This window comes from Pinus tabuliformis, chromosome X (assembly GCF_031772625.1).
Source record: "Pinus tabuliformis cultivar Carrire ecotype Pingquan chromosome X, CPIR1, whole genome shotgun sequence".
Lineage (NCBI taxonomy): Eukaryota > Viridiplantae > Streptophyta > Pinopsida > Pinales > Pinaceae > Pinus > Pinus tabuliformis.
In genome coordinates, this window is record NC_142308.1 from 286,793,291 (window position 1) to 286,813,982 (window position 20,692).

A 20,692-nucleotide genomic window follows, 5' to 3' on the forward strand; every position below is an offset into this window, starting at 1 on the left:
TCTAATTTTAATTGTACTATCTTGCTTAGGGTACAAATAGGGGTGAATACTATTGTAATACCCATTTGGTACCCTCTTGTTTTGTGCATGGACTACACTATCACATATCAAATAAACATTTTCCTAGATGCCAAGTCATGAGGACTTTATGCAAGGCACCATATATTATAAGTTTTTACATATGGAGTAAATTGTAGGATATAGTAATAATTTAATCTCAAAAGGCGAGCTAATAAAAGCAAGAGAATGGATTCCATTGGAATGGGGTGGCTATGATATGAAAAGTGGTATGGAGAAAAAGGAAGAGATAGGCTAGGACATGTGGCATATACCTAACTCATTTACCACTATTAGTGAAATGTGGCATAACATAAAGGATGAAAAGTAGGATGTTGGACACCTCACTCTCTAGTGTACCTATTGCACCACCAACCAATTCCATTAATAATTTAATATTATACCGCATTTTGAGATTATGAAAGGTTCTTTCTTTTTGGTTCTCTTCATCTTGCTCAGTGAGTTTAGTGGTTGGTTTTTAAGATGGTTCTATTGTTGGTTTTTGGGATATTTGGCCATACTCCAATGTTTCTCATTATACCTTGGCTAGGCAATGTGCAAGCTTGGGGAGAAAAAGGTTTATGTTGCTGCATAGAGGCTATAGTGGGAAATATTGGAGTATGGACAAATATCCCAAAAACCAACAATAGAACCATCTTAAGAACCAACCAAAATATTGAAAACAACACATTCATGATTAACAGTGTGAAAAAAAAAAAAACACGATTTAAAAAGGGGGTTTTGCAATATTTCTTCACACAGTTGCATTTTGTGAGAAGCTTGGGCAGTGTAGGTTGTCATTGCAGGTTCGTTTCCCAAACACTCCCAAACCTACAAAGGAGTTGCAAGAGTCTTGTATGTTGAAACATTATTTGCAGGTTTGTGCATTGTTTTAACTCTTCAATAAGGGATATTGTATATTTTTTGCATACTTTTTTTTTCCTATTTGATGGTATCTTCACATTTTTTCCTAGAATAAATCTCAAACGGTTTGAGCGGGCCTATGGTTAATACCCTATGCTTACTCATAATCTATTATAGGTCCAAGAGGGAGGTAGAGCATGTACACCTCCTTAGACTTTAGTAATCAAATCAAAGAACATGGTTGCTTCTTCTATGTTAGTAACATTACAATGATCTTCCTAAACGAAATAACATTACACTGCTCTACCCAAAGCTGACATCAAAAATGTCATACATGGGTGGAGAATGAAAAATTTTCAACAACTCCCACATATATTTATGTGTGCATGCTTCTGTTATAGACATTTTTGTGCCTTACAGCATTGAGCATGAAATGTCCATAATCCAAGGGATCCAAAGTCCCTAAAAGAGTTGTTCCTGCCCCTAAAGGAACAAGGTCAACCAATGACAGCTTCTCCCAGAAGTTCCCCACCAAAAACCACTCAGAACTAGTCAAATCAGGATCAATTCAGATGCTCTACTAGCTGCCTGCGTTGCAATGCACCCCAATACACTAGCTAGGTGCGTTGCAACGCACCTAAATGCACTACCAGGGTGCGCTGAGCGAGAAATGCCAAATGGCAGTGTCATTCCGCGAGGTGTACAGACACTGGAAGCTTCCAGAATCTTCCTCAATGACACTTGCCTCAATGAATTCGACCAGTGATGAGTAAGAGGCTCTCAGCCTCCAAGTGGAAGCAAGAACTGATAGAGAGAAGCCACAAGTCAAAACATAAGCTGACTCATCCTCTCTGCTTACATCTATATATGGATCCCTCATCCCAGAGATCCAGAGGCTGGAATTTTGTACTTTGCAGAGAATTGTTGTTGGTTTGAGATTGAGATTAGTGCATTGGGTGATTTATGCTTTGTTGGAGGAGAGGAAGGGATTCCTTTGCTGGGAGGTAGATGCTGGATCGGGACTCACTTGGTTGTATCTCCTCTTGGACTTTCTTATTATATCAATAAAACTATTTGAGTTTCTCCTACATGCTGTGTATCAATGATGTTTTGTTATATTTGCATGTTTAGTTTAAATCTGATCCTAAACTAGTTATGAATGTAAATCTATGTCTTTTGTGTAGTTTCTCTCTTCTGTGATCTTGCAGGAACTTGGTGAAGCTGGACCAGTAAGGGAGCAGGCAGCGGGAAGCGAACAAAAGAGGAGAGCGATTGGATCAACAAACTAGCGAAAGACACAGGTTAGTTGCATCCTTCCTCTTCGTTTACATTTCATAAAGAAGAATACGAAAATAGTTTTCCTTGTTTGTTGCTAAGGCACTGTCAAACCTTAGAGTGGGATAGGGGCATTCCGAATGGATACTTTTCCCAACAACAGCTTCTCAAATCATTAAAGGTATTTTTTTTTTAAATCGTTGTGTCAAAAACTAAACCTATTTCTAACAACCAGCCAAAATATTGAAAACAACACATTCATGATTAACAGTGTGAAAAAAAAAAAAAAAACACGACTTAAAAAGGGGGTTTTGCAATATTTCTTCACACACTTGCATTTTGTGAGAAGCTTGGGCAGTGTAGGTTGTTATTGCAGGTTTGTTTCCCAAACACTCCCAAACCTGCAGAGGAGTTGCAAGAGTCTTGCATGTTGAAACATATTTTGCAGGTTTGTGCATTGTTTTAACTCTTGAAGAAGGGATATTGTATATTTTTTGCATACTTTTTTTTTCCTATTTGATGGCATCTTCACATTTTTTCATAGAAGAAATCTCAAACAGTTTGAGTGGGCCTATGGTTAATAACCTGTGCTTCCTCATAATATGTTATAGGTCCAAGAGGGAGGTAGAGCATGTACACCTCCTTAGACTTTAGTAATCAAATCAAAGAACATGGTTGCTTCTCCTATGTTAGTAACATTACAATGATCTTCCCAAAGGAAACATCAACAATGTCAATAACATTACAATGCTCTACCCAAAGGTGACATCAAAAATGTCATACATGGGTGGAGCATGATATATTTTCAACAACTCCCACATGTATTTATGTGTGCATGCTTCTCAAATCATTAAAGGTATTTTTTGTTAAAATCGTTGTTTCAAAAACTAAACCTATTTCTCTATTTTCAATGACTTAAGGTTGAATAGAGCGGTAGGGTCAGATGGGTCAAGTTGTCGATAGGGGAGCGTATGCTAGTGTAGGAGCAAGTGCAGGCAAGGGTGCAAGCCTTTTAAACAGTGTGGCACTACTAAAAATTTGATTTAAAAAGAGGAAATTTTTAGGATAGAAGAACACATGCTACTTCAAATTAGAATTAACCAATCCTAAGTCTCACTAGGTCTAAAAACACACTCATTCTAGCTAAGATGGGCCATTTAAACTGGGAGTTTAGGGATAAAAAGTGCAAATTGATTTGCTATGGCTGCAGAGAGGGTAGGACTTTTTTGTTGAAACTGGATTAGAAACCGTGAATGTCAATAGTTTTAACCAGATAATTTTCTCCACAACAAAGTTTTGTTTAATTACACTCGCTTGAAATGAACTATCCATGGAACTAGTTTATCATACATGTGATTAATTTTAAAGCCCAACAATCTAAACATTGATATACAATCATACATACTTGCATTTGGAGAAGATGTGGCGTCCTGAGATTGAAATTGGGGGTTTCCACTCCACAACTAGTGCATTGATTATTTAGTGGTATATCCTCCAAATCATCCACCTTAGCCTTAGCCTTGATGTCCATCATATTTGCATCTGAAGAAAGCATATCCAGGTTGATGCAACATCTTCATACATTGCCTTTAATACACGTTCTCTCTCCATATCCTCCTCCTTAGGATCAATGAAGATATTGAAGCTTTAAATCATACGAAAATAACTAAACCATAAAGGCTTAAGTAGCATGGTTTATTTTATTTGAAAATTTCCATTGAACATTGCCATATGAAGCATCTTCCTAGTTCCTTTAGCTTAGGATTAAATTTTACCTTAAAAATCTGTCTTAATTTATTTGTAGGATGAGTATTGGGTTTCCTATGGTAAACCCTAGGCTCTGTTTCTATGTATTCATCCCCTATTTGCATACTTTGCTTTCCTTTCTCACTTTCTTTTGCTTGATGCTTTACTTCCTCTTTTTCTGTCATTTGTGTCTATTTCCTTCTTGTTCTCTTTTGATATACCTTAATATTTGGTTCCTTTACAACATCTTTCTCAACAGGCACATGACTAGATTCAACCTCTGTTTCAAGGGCTAGGGTTTCAACATGAGTTTTAGCCTTACCCTTTCCTGGTCTTCTGGGTGCAAAGTTTCTCCATGTCCTTTGCCTCATGGTTTGTATTTGTTTATCTAAATCATGTATATACAATATCTTAATCAGGCCATGGTGACATATATCATGAGGTAACAATTCTGGTTTGGTTATGGCCTTAGTGGACATTTTAAGCAGACTTTGATGTAAGAAATAAGGTAAGGTCATTTTTCCAAAATCAACTAAATGACATAAAAATATCATGTGGTAACGGTAGATTTCGAAATACCAACCTTCACATGTAAAAAAGAGTTTCACAATATTTAAAACGTTAGACCATTCAGGCTTCAACATCTTCTGAGGGATTCCCATGCTCCAATTAGGGTTCTGATGTTATCCTTTAAGGAAGAAGTTGAGATCCACATTCTGCATCATTCATTTCTTGAACCACTTCTCACCCTTAGTAGGCAACCCTGTGGCTTCTACTATTGAATCTTCAATGACTGCAAACTCCATTCCTCTTATCTGAGCTCTATTGCCATCAAAATAGTGAATAAAATCATAACACCAACTCAGATTGTAACCATGAAACCACTGGAAAATCGACTCCCATCCTATATTTCTAAATAAAGGTGAAATTTCATCACAAACCTCGAACCATATTCCATCTAGGTAAAATCATCTCACATGACCTCAATTTCCCATTGTTTAACTGAGAAAAAATGAACACTCTACCATTGTTTCTCAAAATCTATTAGTAATTTCACTGTTTGCTACCAGCCAGTCACCTAGGTTTGATGAAAATGATTGATTTGCGCACAATTTTGGTTTTAACCATCCTCTCCAAATCCCTTTTAATGTTTTGAAACCGCCTCAAAAAATCGCATAAAGTCATATCAGATGTTAAATTTCAGGAAAAACTTTAAAGCATTTCAAATGACCCAAGTGATAGTTATAAAACTTTATTTTTTTCAAAATTTTGCGGGTGCTATGAAAATATTTTGTAGGGCGACGTGTAGGCACTATGAAAATATTTCATAGCGCTGCCTATTTTTGGCATCTTATTGGTGTAAGGCTTGGGTAAAAGAAAATTGGGATGACATAAAAAACTTTCTTAACATGTTTTTTTAACTCTTATGCCACCTTTTCACACCAAAATTTTACTTGGTCTTACACTTAAGCCCATTTTTCTTGTAATAAAACTCTTAACTGATTTTCAAAACATTTTGACCCTTTTTTGAAAGTATAAACTTAGTGATAATAGAATCTCTGTACAAACTTCCCGAATGCAATAACATACAAGTTGTCTCTAATCATATTAGCAGAGATCGAAGGGACAAAAAAGGAATTGATGTTTGAGAAATCTTGCCAGGAAAAAATGTCGTGTTCTTCAGAGTTGGTCACCCCCACAAAACGAAGAGTCAAACAAATCGTTGTCTTTATATAAGATAACATGAATGGTAAGTGAAATAAAAACCTCAATATAGATGCGAGAGAGTAGTATCCTACAAGCAGGTAGACTTAGGGCGCACTGTGAGAGTCAATTTTGCATGTGTTAAATAATATTGTCTTAAATTGATATGGTTTTGTCTTAATTGATAATTGTCTTAAATGGATTTAATTTTAATTTCCATTGTCTTAAATATAAAGTTTTGTCTTAAAATATTTTTGTCTCAAACTATTTTTGTCTTAAATATAAAGGTTTTTCTTAAAATATTTTTGTCTCAAACTGTTTTTGTCTTAAATATAAAGTTTTGTATCAAATTGTTTTTGTCTTAAATATAAAATTTTTTGTTAAAATATTTTTGTCTCAAACTCTTTTTGTCTTAAATATAAATTTTTATCTTAAAATATTTTTGTCTTAAACTGTTTTCCTCTTAAATATAAAGTTGTCTTAAAATAAATTTGTCTCAAATTGTTTTTGTTTTAAATATAAAACTTTGTCTTAAAATATTTTTGTCTCAAACTGTTTTTGTCTTAAATTTTATATTTAACACAATTCAATTGATATTAAATTTTAATTTAAAATAACTAAAATAAAAAGTGAATTTTTAAGACAAAAGATTTATTTTGTCTTAAAAGTGTCCTGTGTGTAGTAGTGACATTTGTAACTCTTTCTTCACCCATATGCCTGAGCGAAGGCTGCAATGGCATGCATATGTATGGCGTCACTATGTTCCATGTGAACAAAATATCAAAATATGTGGTTAGAGACTAAGGGATTTGTAACAGGAAATGAAACTACTGGCACATGGACTATATCTCCCAGATGTAATATGAATTCTGCAACCGCACATGATTCTGGACCAATTATTGTTACCACTTCTCTTTTTAAAAAATCAAAAGCTATATATACCAAAGACATGATAAATAATTAATATAAAACTCCTACGTAGGTAGATATAGAAGAAATTAATAAAAATAACTCACCAAATAACAGAAGATTCATTTCTCCGATGAATTTCAAATGTAAATTAGTTTGCTTCTTGATCTGTTGTACTAATCTCTTATGAATTAACCAGTGTTATAAAGTGTTCCCCCACGCAGGCGAGTTAATCTCTATAAGAGTAGATGTCTTGCAAACTCATTACTTGAATATAAGAGAATGGATTTGAAATAGGAAAATCATAGTGGATATCTGTCCAGCTAATTCATTCATTATAAAATAAAAGACTTGAGAAAAAATATCACCAAATACAGAGGTCATTTTCTCATTTTCATATAGAAAAAATGAAGAGGATGAAACAGAGAACTGTAAATTACCGGCCGAAGCACTATTAATCACATCACCTCGCAAGTCATGAATTTCAACGACCAACTGAGAGCCACTGAGGAGATAGTTGTGTCTGTTAATGTCGTCCACTTCCATTCTATGGTGGTTTTGGCCACTTTTCCAATCCATGTGTTGTAGTTTAAGACAATACCTATCTTAACCATGTGGTCATTGTGGGTTGCGGTAGAGAAGTTCCTGGTATTGTAGAATAAAACACAGACCGTGATCACAATTTCCAGTGCCTGACCTTCCCTCTGTATTTTCATTTCCATATTCTAATAATCAGCCCTCCCTTAAGCTTGAAGTGTGTTAACATTGCATAAATAAGCTTTATATAGACTTTGGAATCCATATTAATCGGGTCAATAGACTTGTTTTTCCTTGCATTTGCACTTTGACATTGACCTAGATTTGATAAGTCAATGAGTCAATAGGCTTGCGGGACGAATATCCAATCTGAAATATTCTAGTTGTAGCGTTACACATTATGGAAGAGCAGGGTGCTCCCATTGGTATTTTCGTTCTACTTGCTCTCAAAATTTTATCCAGTTGTAATCAGAAAAATCGCATTTCGTATTGTGACAATGACTTGTTTAATATTTAGGGTAATTACTATGCTTTTAAGTTTTGAATTTCTGTTTGTTGACAAGTAAACTGGCATTATCCTAAAACCTGAAACTAACCTATCAGGGAATGAAGAAAAACATACAAATGATAACTGCATATTGCTAAATTTTACCTTCTTTTACCATAATGGTTGGTAATAGGCATTTTTTTTTACCGATGGGTGGTATTTAGGGTTGGAATTTGACGGATCATGGGAATTTTTTTGCCTATATTTGACGTTTAAAAATTTGGTGTAACCTTCTTAGATGCACTCTAAAATTTACGAGACACATTTTTATGGACTATTATTTTCCCAAAACATTATTAATACTTTATATCAAGCTTTGTTTCATTTGGGCTACTATTGTCAAGGTGTTACCTGCGGAAACTATTTTACTTTACAGTTTGTTTGAATAACAAACTATTTTCTTGTGATTGATTCATTCATATGCATATGACAAACTATTTGTTTGAATGACAAACCATTGGCATTTTCTTGCGATTGATTAATTTAGATGCATTTCTTAGAGATTAGAATAGAATGGTCAGAAACTAACCTACACTAGCCGGCCAACACATTATACGATTTCGTTTTATATGCAACACATGAGCTATAATATAATATTAGTAGTTGAAAATGACAAATAAATGTTAATGGAATGGACAAATGAGATAGATGACTCACAAATCTACAATTTCCAACCTCAATTAACCCATATGTGTTATTATTACTTAAAGCAATATTTATAAATTTTATACTAAGTCGGAGTTTGAACAAGTGTATATAAAAAACAAAAATTATCTAATAAAGATCACAATGGAACTTATGTTAATAAATTGATAATCAATATCGTATTTCATCAAACAGATGTAAAGCACTATTAGGCACATACATGGCAGAAACAAAAGATGAATGATAAGCATGAGAGATTGTCTATCATTAACAAATGATATACATTTATAGTACATTCATATGACCTTTGGTTTCATATTCCAACATCTCTTGGACTTCATTAGACTATTCAGCTTCCACACCAACCCTTGGAGGATTAGGTGTCCAACATTCCCCCTTAATCCGAAGGGTTATGTATGAGTCCAAGAAGAGAGCTGTAATAAAAAATGTGCAAAATTGCATGGCATCACTAGGCTGAATGTGCTCTCTGAAATGTTGGTATAAGGGAGGTGGTTTAAGGATGACCACCAACACTGGAATGCTTAGTGCAGTTCCCAGAACTCTTCCAAGTTTGGCATGAAGCTCAGGTTTTCTGCTAGAGGAAGTGATCCTGATGTTTTGAAGAGGGAAACCTTCAACCATGAAAGGGAGCTCTCACCCAGCATAAAAGGGAGAACCTCAACTGGAAAAGGGAGGTCTCAACCTATGATGGTTTAAGGATGACCAACAACTCTAGAATGCTTAATGCAATTCCTGGAATTCTTCCAAAACTAGCAAGAAGATGAAGTCTTCTGCTAGAGGAAGTGTCCCCAATTCTTTGAAGAGGTATCACTGACTGAAGGCATGCTCAAAGGCATATTTGTCTCTGGCTACAACTCTGAATCTGGTATGGTAGGTTGTGGCTTGGGCTCGCTTGATGTGGCTTTGAAGCTTGTAGATGACCATCACTTCCCCCCTGTCAAATACAAGGTGAGAAGATGAAGAAAAATCAACTACAAGACTATTCAAAACTCAAGAACAAATCTTGGTGTATGAGCGAAATTTCTTCTTGGTTGTTGAAGCCCATTGTGAAGAAGCGATCCATCCAAGATGAATCTTTGTTCTTGCAGGAGGTTTGTTTCTGAAGCATATGTTTGAAGAATGACTAGTTTTATGACAGTGCTTACATGGATGAAGATCAAAACAGTGATCTTTCATATGGCCAACTCGGTCACAGTGTTGGCATTTCACAATCTGTTGTTGTTACTATGGAAGAGGAGCAGAATCTGGAACAACTGGAGGTGAACTATCATGAAGCAACCCAGCACTCTGAAACTAAATGGGCTTTGAGTAATCTGGAATATGAAAGGAAACCTCCTTATCATATCCAATACCTGTTCTTTGCTTGTTACTCACAATCTCTTCCTAATGTCTGATGATGGGCTTGGGAAGTGCAAACTAAACTTCTGCATCTGCATGTAACTCTGCTGCTTTATTGGGCACTGGATTTGAATGAAGTGTAACATTATTGTCTTGCTGTTTATGGGAGTCTGTTTCAATATTTTGAACAAAAACATGTTCAGAATGATGACTCCACTGCTATAATTCTTACTAATGTAGTTGAGATTGAGGCTACAAAAAAGCAATCTATTCTTGTGCATATTGTAGAAAAGTCTAAATTTTTGAAAGAGAGGCTTTGCTGATTTGGAATGTTACATCAAAAGTAGATAGTATCAGAGTTTTCAAGAACTCCAATATTGCATTAATTCTGGTCATTTTCATTGAACAAATCACATAAGTCTTTCAAATTATATGGCTAAAATGGTTTCAACAATAACCAAAGGTACCCTGTTGAACAAAATGCAGAAAGATAATTTTGCATAATGGCCAAAATACACTCAAATTTGGCAATATAACTAACAATCACTCTAAAACTTGCCACGATTCTTGGTACAGTCAAATGTATTCAATGCATCAAATCCAAGCCAAGTTCACTGCAGCTTACATTTAATATCTTAGATTGCAATTTATAAGACCAAATTCAACAATTTAAATAGTTCTAAATTCAATGACTCTCATCGACCATTCATTAATGGAGCAAGCTTCCCACATGCGCAGAAACATAGGAAGCTTTCAGATACTAGTAGCCTCATTGAAAATATTCTTTGTTACAATATTTGTTAGAAAAGCTCTCGTAGAGACCAACAACGATCAAGATTTCAATTTTCAAGATAGAGGTACTCCTCCTTAGATCGATGGTGGCTTCCTACTCAAGCACTAGCAATGTCGGTCTTGTTTACAAGTCATGGGCACGAAGATATGTGGATTCAAACTCAATAGTTGTAAAACATTTTTTCATTACTATCTACCATGATTATAATACTTGTATCCAAAATGACACTCGAATTCTTTGGATTTTTTGTACGTGGATTTTAAGGATCCTGCTTATCTAACCAATCATTGTCGGTCCCTCGATGACTTCTCCTTTTATCAATCACTTCAATCCGTGCCATCGATCTCACTTCTCCACATCCAACGAATATCGCATCGTCTGCTCACCAACTAACCCGAACGATCTCCATCATCGATGTGACCTGTCCAATTGAACGGCTATTGCGCAATCTCGCGTGAAATCTTACACGACTGATATCAGGTCAAGATCTCGCAAGAAAAGTGGTTTTCTCGTGCTACGTCTTGCCCTCTAAGGTTAATCACGTGAATTTTAGGAATACCATTTCCAGCCTTTAGGCAGCTCGAGATAAAGCTTCCCACTTATCAATACCACCCACGTGCTTAATTAATACTTTTGATAAAGGCGCTTAAGGAAAGGTTTAATGCTCCTTCAATAAACTCTATGTGGAAATGTTTGATTTAACTATCCGAAGTCTGGACCTTTATAAACCTTTGAGGGGAACCTTATAAATCCTTCATAATCTTTCATTAATTCTTATTACCCATGCATATTAACCATAACATGGATTTTAGACTTTGGTTAAAACTCAACTTAAACCATAATACATTAATCCTACTTATTTCTATTATAATTACCATATAATAGAAATATTTCATAAACCACACTTAAACCTTACCTTTCATCCATTCCACAAACCTTTTCACATATGTCAATGTTCCCCTTAGCGCATTAAATCTTTGTCGTAGATCTCATTCCTCAATCTGATGGCTATTATGCAATAAATTGCACCAACTAGCCTCACCAATCCCCATCGTTTATTTCTCCTACCTCAATCCAACAGTGATGGCGTAATCTCGCATGAAATCTTGCTCAACTGATACCAGGTCGAGAGCGCGCAAGAAAAGTGGTTTTCTCTTTCCATTGTGTGCTATGTATCAACCCCTCAAGTTAATCGCGTGAAATTGTAGAATAGCATTTACAGCTTTTAGGGTGCGCAAAACACTGCTTACCGCCTATGAAGATTGCTCCATTATTCTACACGTTTTCCACCCTTCTATCGACATGTGCCTTGATGTGATCCGTCCATTTCTTAACTTAATCTCTTGCGATAAGATCTTCGTTGCTCATCTTCCATTAACCCCGTACATTGATCCAACTAATCCAACGGTTACTGTGCATTGTCACTTGATTCGCTGGACCTCGAGCTAGAAGGATTTCCAGCCTCCAACAATATCAATTCCACTTGTTCAGCTTCCGGGTCCACTTAAGGGTTTCGGTCTTCGCTTCGAGCTTCTTGGTAAGTCACCTATGGACGAGAAAGTCGTAGTCCATAGATCCTATAATGTGGTAGCACAGGAAACGTTCATATAACTTGATGGTGTATATACTAATATGATTCAAGGCAACCATAGTCACTCTATACAATCCTAGTGTACGTGCCAACACAATTTCACTGATAATTTCACTAACACGGAGGAGGTATTATGGTGCGGAGTGAGGAGTATTAATTCACTCATGGCACTCACCATGGTCATCTCAATCTCCCATGCAACACAAACTTTAAAGGTCATTTGATTTTCTATCAAACGCAAAGCGTACTCCATCCAACACCACGCTCCAGCAAGAAAGGTTATGTGCATTCAATGGGCTTCAACAGACTACATTTTCACTATAAACACTAGGCACAGGAAAGTGTGGGAGATTTATCTTCATGGAATGAATCATCTCATGTTCAAAATGCAGAGAGGCCACAGGGTAGGAATACGCCTTGCTCAGATACAATGTTAAACACATACATGGTAGAAACAAAAGATGAATGATAAGCACGAGAGATTGTCTATCATTAACAAATGATATACATTTATAGTACATTCATATGACCTTTGGTTTTGTATTCCAAGGTCTCTTGGACTTCCTTAGACTATTCAGATTTCACACCAAAGGTCAAAATGGAACTTATGTTAATAAAGTGATAATCAATATTGCATTTCATCAGGCACATGTAAACAATATGAGTAAAACGGATATTGAAAACTTAAGTTTACAAACTCCCAAATTAGGATCCATAAATTCTTCTCCTTGGAAGAATTTTTCCATGAGTGGGAAATAACATAAAGAAAGAAAAAGATGTACAGTTCAAGCCAAGAAAACATTGGATATCCTCACCATGTGATCAACCCCATTAAAATCTTTTGCAGAGGAAGATGAATTATTAGTATTATGGATACTAATACTTTTGTCATTTTTAGAAGTTTCTTTTCAACCCCATTAGAAGCTTTTGCAGAGGAAGATGAATTATTAGTGTTGGACACCTAATCCTCTATGGGTTAGTGTGGAATCCGAATCGACTAAGGAAGTCCAAGAGACCTTGGGATGTGGAACCCAACGGTCACACCATGTACTATAAACGTATATGTTTTGTTAATAATAAATGTACTTTCATGTTTTATCATTCCTATGTTGTTGTTACCATGTGTGTGTTTAACATGGTATCATAGCAGGCGTATTCCTACCCTGCATAATTACTTTGAGTCATTTGTTTTATGGCCTTTATGTGCAAGTCATTTATGCCATCACTTCTCCATTTCATGGATGTTTTCTCAGCTAAATTCTAGCTACAATCTCTGCCCACAAATCATTGGACATGTTTCTCTTAATTTTTCTTAGCAAATCAAGTCTATCTCTCTATGCATTTTAGAACTATACCTATCATGTTTCTACCGAGGAATTACTCTACCAAGTTACATCTAACCATTAATATTCTCTAATGCTGACATAAAATACCATTGCTACTCGCCAAGGATTTGAAGAGTCAATTCATATTCCCTTGAATAGTGCTGGCCTGTGCTGCATACAGTTTTGAAAACCAATTCAAAATCGCTCTCTTCCATTTCTGTCGTGCCATTCTGAATTTGCTCAGTCGTTTCTCTGTAGTAATCTACCAAAAAAAAAGAAAAATAAACGTCATTCTATTCAGCTTTTCAGCACTAACACAACATGAATGTTACATTGATAGTGATTTTGAGGAGCAGCATCAACTTAGCACTCGACCTGGGCAGATATGTGTCTATGGCAGAGAAATAGATAATGAATTTCACTTTCTTTATCATCCCTCTTCTTTTGAAAATTGCAATCAAATTATTCCAGGCTTCTGCATGAGCTTGAACATTTATGAAATCTCCTATGGCAAGTATCACTTTCTCTGTTTGAGTCACAAGTTCTCATGTAGGCGACACAATTAAAGCTTGAACCTCTCATATAGAGGTGTCGATTATCTGACAAACGGTGAGGGCAATCATGGAGGTCTTTCCAATACCAGACTAGGCTTGCGCAATAACATCTCTGTTTTGACAGGCATCACTGCTCTCTATTGAATGGTTGAAGGCTTCTTGAATCCATATTGGTAAATACCTCGAAGGAGGTCGTCACGGATGCCCATCTGATCAAAACCGAAGACTACTTACACTCCTAAACTCGTTTCGAATATTAGGTTTTCATCATTAACTATGGTAGGGTTCCGCCATCCATTGTTGTTGTTACGGTTTCTACTGCCACCTGTAGCAGCCATTGATTCTCCTTTGCATTCTCTTATAACTCTTTGTTGTAGAGACATTGCGGCAACTTTCCTGGGTTGTGTGCATACCAAGGAACCTTTGTTGGCAAACCCCGTGTCTGAAAGATACTGTACCAACTGAGTACTCTCTCCAGAACCTGTCTACCCAATCAATATTGTCACCTGGTGCATATGGACTCACTGAATAGCTTCCCATCTACTAGCATACATGGGCAACGCCGACTCGAGACGACTGCACTCCATAAAATTGGAAATGCATTCCAAAGCTACTTTTCCATTTTCAATTTCGTCAGGTTTGGGCCTTTTTTAAAGTTTTTACAGTAGCCACCTGCAATCTTTTGTAGTGAATAGAGGCAGTGACCCTTCGAATGATGTCGGTGTGCATTACACTATTCTGATAGACATCGAGTAATGTGCCAGGGAATGTTTCATGAAGAGGTAGTCTTTCTCTACTCCAGAAATTGATTCACAAAATCTTAGTAGAGTTATTTGCTTGCCTTTAACGATGCCTTGAACGCTCCCACATTGCCCTACTTTGAACGGTGCCTTGAATGTTGCCTTTGAATGCTGCCTTGAATGCCTTGAACGCCTCTCCTACCAGGTCACTCTTGGACTCAGCATTGGTATCGATAGGCTTAGCGCACTTCGTGAGCCATTCTAACCAAGGTTTCTAACATCTAGGTACTTTCTAGACCACTGAGGTTTGATAAGAGTGTTTGGGGTTTTACTGCTGCAGAGGACGACCCCAGAACCGTTTCTATTATGACTTTTAGGCTTTCTGCTACTAGCTAGGCTTTTTAAGTTGATACTGAACTCTACTAGTTAATGGGCTGAACTCGGTCTTTGTGATAGCTTCTCCGACTTTCCAAACTATATTTTACATCCTCTGTAATTTATATTTCTCAGCCATGATTTTCTTTTGATTAACATAAATTGATGGTGCTGCACGGGGACATATTTCACTTTGACGGCCTCCATGGCATTCATGATTGTAAGCACTTGTGTTGCAAATCACACAGAAGAATAATGATAGTAAATGGCACAAGGAAGGATTTTATAATGGAAGAGTTCTAGTCCATATTCATCCTTGCATTTTGGCAGAGATATATTGGTTTGTGTTCTTAATCTATGGGAATGTATGTGTTGTATGTACATTGAACATTGAATGTACATTGAAGCTGACTTGTGACAAAAGAGTTTGTGTGAAGAGAATATATGCCTCCTATATTTTGTATTATATGATTGGATAGCGTGAATATACAGTAGTTCATGCACTGGTTATATGGTTCATGTGTCTCCACTCTTTACATGTTCATTGAAGGTGCACTTCACATATAGCATTGAAGGCTATACGTTGAAATCATGTCTTTTGGATTGGTATAGTATTGTTATTGAATTGTGTTGATGATCGAGTGCTACGTTGAGCCTTTAAAATCGATGTTGGTTATACATGCACCTTGGAATGATGGATATCTAGTGTTTAACATGTTTACAGAGATATATTAGAATTTTTTTCCGAGCATTGTGATTATTTAGGGTACATTTTCACCTCAACTCATACTAAAACAAGCTTATAGTGGTGCATTTCTGGGCCTTTATTTCCCGTTGAGAAAAATGGCTACAATTACTGAAGTATTAGAGTTCATGAAAACTCTTATACAATCTACTGTTGATGACACATTCCAAATCAACAAAGGCTATCTCTCAGAAATTCAGACATGTCTACAATATGCACAAGAATAGATTGAATTTTTGCAGCTTGAATCTCAATTACAGCAGGAAGAATTATAGCAGTGGAGTCATCATTCTGAACATGTTTCTATTCAGAAGATTGAAACAGACTCCCATAAATATTAAGTCAATATTGTTGAAGTTCATTCAGATCCAGTGCCCAATAAAGAAGCAAAGTTACATGCAGATGCAAAAGTTCAGTCTGCACTTCCCATGCCCACCATCAGACCTTGGGAAGAGCTTGTCCATAACAAGCACAAAATTGGTCTTGTATATGAGAAGGACTTGTCCTTTCATATTCTAGACTAATCAAAGCCCATTCAGTTTCAGAGTGTTGGATTTCTTAATGACAGTTCACCTTCAGCTATTCCAGATTCTGCCCATCTTCCACAGCAGCCATAATAGATTGTGAAATGCCAACACTATGACCAAGTTATCCATCTAAAAGATCACTATTTTGATCTTCATCCATGTAAGCACTGTCATAAGACCAGTCATTCTTCAAACAGATGCTTCAGAAACAAACCTCCTGCAAGAAAAAAGATTCAACTTGGATGGTTCGCTTCTTGGCAATGGGCATCAACAGCCAAGAAGATTTCCAGTCACATGTCAGAAATTGTTCTAGAGTATTGAATAGTCTTGCGGTTGAGTTTTCTCCATCATCTCACCTTGTATCTGACAGGGGGGGAAATGACGGTCATCTACAAGCATCAAAGCCACATCAAGCGAGCGTGAGCCACAACCTGTCACACCAGTTTCAGAGTTGTAGCTAGAGACAAATATGCCCCTGAGCATGCCTTAAGTTGGTAATTTGGGACACTTCCTTTAGCAGAAGACTTTATCTTCTTGCCAGTTTCAGAAGAGTTCCAGGAATAGAATTGGGAACACTTCCTCTAGCAGAAGACTTCATCTTCTTGCCAGACTTGGAAGAGTTCTAGGAATTGCATTAAGCATTCCAGAGTTGTTGGTCATCCTTAAACCATCACAGGTTGAGACTTCCCTTTTTAGGTTGAAGTTCTCCCTTTTATGCGGGGTGAGACCTCCCTTTCATGGTTGAAGGTTTCCCTCTTTAAAACATCAGGAACACTTCCTCTAGCAGAAGACTTGAGATTCATGCCAGAATTGGAAGAGTTCCGGGAACTGCACTAAGCGTTCTAGTGTTGGTGGTCATCCTTAAACCATCACCCTTTATACCAACATTTCAAAGAGCACATTCAGCCTAGTGTTGCCATGCATTTTTTGCACATTTTGTATTACAGCTCTCTTCTTGGACTCATAGATAACCCTTTGGATTAAGGGGGGGAATCTTGGACACCTAACCCTCTATGGGTTACTGTGGAAGCCAAATCAACTAAGGAATTCCAAGAGACCTTGGGATGTGGAACCCAATGGTCACACCATGTACTATAAATGTATATGTTTTGTTAATAATAAATGTACTCTCATGTTTTATCTTTCCTATGTTGTTGCAGCCATGTGTGTGTTTAACAATTAGTATTATGGATACTAATACTTTTGTCATTTTTAGAAGTTTCTTTTCAAACCAAAAGGTGAACAGTAGCCACATCACCACATCAAAATTATTTAAACTTGGTTATTAATATAATTTAGAATCTATTTAATTAATAGAAGAAATGATTTTTTATTTGAATTTGGTTATATAATTTCAAGAAAAATTATTATTTTTTGTTGTTTAAAATGTACTTTTGAATGTGTTAATCAACTCGGCACCCAATAAAACTTTTAAGGAACTCTAACTTTTCCAATTAAACAACTTAAACTTATAATTCTTAAAAGTCCCTATCAATTTTGAGAAATTTTGAAAGCAAAAAAAAAACAAAAAAAAAAACTATTTCATCTATTAATTAAACTACTCATTTAATTTATGACACTACATATCATTTTATCCTAAAATATATTATGAAGTGTTTATTGTTGGAAATTTTGATGTCAAGGATAAGTGTTGCAAAGAGAATTGGCATCAACATGTAGGAGTGGACATGTAGATCAAGTGTAAGTGTTTTGATTGAACCCAATATGAGTAGCCCTAGTTAATGGAAAAAGTTATTAAGTATGGACATTCAAATTTTTATGGGTGGAAACTTTTTTCTGAATTTGATAAAAAATTTGAATTGGTCTATAATGTTAATTTTTCTAATTATATCAAGAGACATATTTATTTGGGGCTTCTAGAATTTTTCTCCCAAGTAATAATCTAATTTTTATTTTGTGCTTCATGATCATGTTTGGGAGGGGGTTATTGTTTGGAATAAAATTTTAGTTTTTTATTAGATTGGTTGTTTTGGGTGAGGTTTAGTTTTCACTAGGTCTCTCATGAGGAGGGGTGAAGATGGAAGCCACTTTTGGGGGAATTAAACTATCTCAAGGGGTGTTCCAAATTCTTGATGATATAATCCTACTAGTGGGTAGTTAGCTCTTCCATCCAATAGACTACGTGACCCCAACCTAGGTTCAACCTAATTACCAAAAGAAATGTATCGTTTGTGTGCTACTTCCTCATATGCAAAAGTAATAATGATAATACAATAATGTGTTGGCTCTTATGACATGCTTATGTAATCTATATCCTATTATCTTATCTTTTGGTGAAGACAATACTTGTCATTTTTTAAAGACATCAACAACATTTGATCTACAACAAATCATTATATAATATAAATATTTTGTACCTCTACTGTGATTTATGACATATTTTAGTCTAAAGTCAGCTAGTATAATTATTTACCTAAGTCAACCCACAACATCATTCTATCATGTAGAGTTTCTTTACTTCAAAGTGGTTTTTAATTTAACATCAACCAATCATTCTTCTAATTTATTTTAAGTTTAAAATTATAACAAGATGCCAAAGGTCCCATTGCATGATCTTTTCCATGAAGGGCAGTGTATAATTTTTTTGAACAAGAGTTGCAATCAAGTATTTTTAATCTTTGACAATTAATTTTAATTTGATTGTTAATTTGGGTGTTGAGAAATTTTGATATGAAAACAAATATTTTAAAAGAGAAACATCAAGATTCAATAAGTTATTTGTGTGTTATGGTCATTTTGTTTTTTTTTCTTCTAATAAATATATAAACAAATTAAGATTTTTTTATCAAATTTTTATTGTTTAAAGGTTAATTTATTATCAAAACATCATTTTTGAACGGTAAAATTTTAAACATAACATTTCTTGACAATCAAGGTAAAGTTCCAAAATGTCAAACAAAAAATTGTTTAAGCAGCAAAGAAAAATCCAAATTCGTAGTAAAGAAGAATCCAAATTCCAACCCCGGTGGTATTCAATCAAGATAAAATACTTACACAAAACAACATGGCAAATGGAAAATGATGAAGACGGCTCTTCTATCAATATTTATCATTTATAATATTGTTTTTTTATAAATCTTTTATGTAATTAATAAATCAATTCATAAGTTTTGACTCTCATGTGCTTTGAGCGAATCCTTTATGTAAAAAATAAAATTTACTTTAAAAGAATGTAAGGAAAAGTGGTTAAAATTGGAATAAATTTTATATAAAAATAAATAAATAAATAAAATTTATATAAAAATAAAAAAATAAAAACACAATTAGACTAATAAATATGGGTTTATGTTGGTCAAAAAATTAACACATAGCAATAATACACTACACATAATTTATCTTAAAGAACTATACTATAAGAAAATTCAATTATCAATAATGCTATTATTTTATGGTATAATATAGGAAAATTCAATTATGAATAATACTATTATTTTATGGTACGAAAGCAACCAATATTTTTGACTTAAAAACAGCCCAATGAAATTTCTGCTCAACTCTAATATTTTTTCCATATATAATACCAATACTCGGAACTTAACGTAACAATATTGAGTCCTAAATTTATGTAACAAATACACAATATAATAAATAGATAATATAAACTCTTAAATAAATATATCTGCCATTATCATTTTCAAAATAGAGCTCTGTTTTTTAAGCTGAATGTTCAAAATCTTGCATGCGAAAAGGAAAACTTAATAGATAAAAAGATCCATTTCAACGTTCAAAGTCTTACTGCATGTGAAACCAAACACTTCTTTTAGAGAGAAAATATCCATTTACTGTTATGAACATGACATCTCCATAGATCGATGTCGAAAGCAATAACAATTATGAGATAGTGAGGTAACTGAACCCGATAAGAAACTTGTACTTTTTCAAAAATTAAAATATTTGTGGGAATATATGTCGGGTCTGAGCGTATATTTTATATTCCATTCTATATATGGATCGTGTATGGCATAACTAAAAGTTAATTGTAAGTGATATAATGATGATGAGTGAATCTGCACTATGTACTTGTGGGAGATTTTGTGCGAGAGAATATATATATATATCAGGGGTTAAATTTGACGCCCGTTTACCCGTATTTAACCTTTTTACCCGTAAATTACGTTTTAATTTCAAATTTCCACGTCATGTGCAACGTGCCATTAATTTTTAAAAACGTCAATTTGACGGGCAGGTTTAAAAATTAAAAGTTTTAAATTTTTTTTTTATAAATTTATATATATATATATATTTAACCAATCCACCTGGCACGCGTAAGTTAAAACTTAAAGGGATTGAAATGGACCGGTTCGAGCCTCAACGACGACATTTATCGCTCCCGTAGTCCTGGTCATCCGTGCTATTAATGATGTAGCTGTTGCACCTG

General features: G+C 35.1%; 1 pseudogene; it reads right to left on the reverse strand.

Annotated features, from left to right (window-relative positions):
* The window catches only part of LOC149139521 (chaperonin 60 subunit beta 1, chloroplastic-like), a 44,890-nt pseudogene that overhangs the window by 23,862 nt on the left and 336 nt on the right, over positions 1 to 20,692 (reverse strand).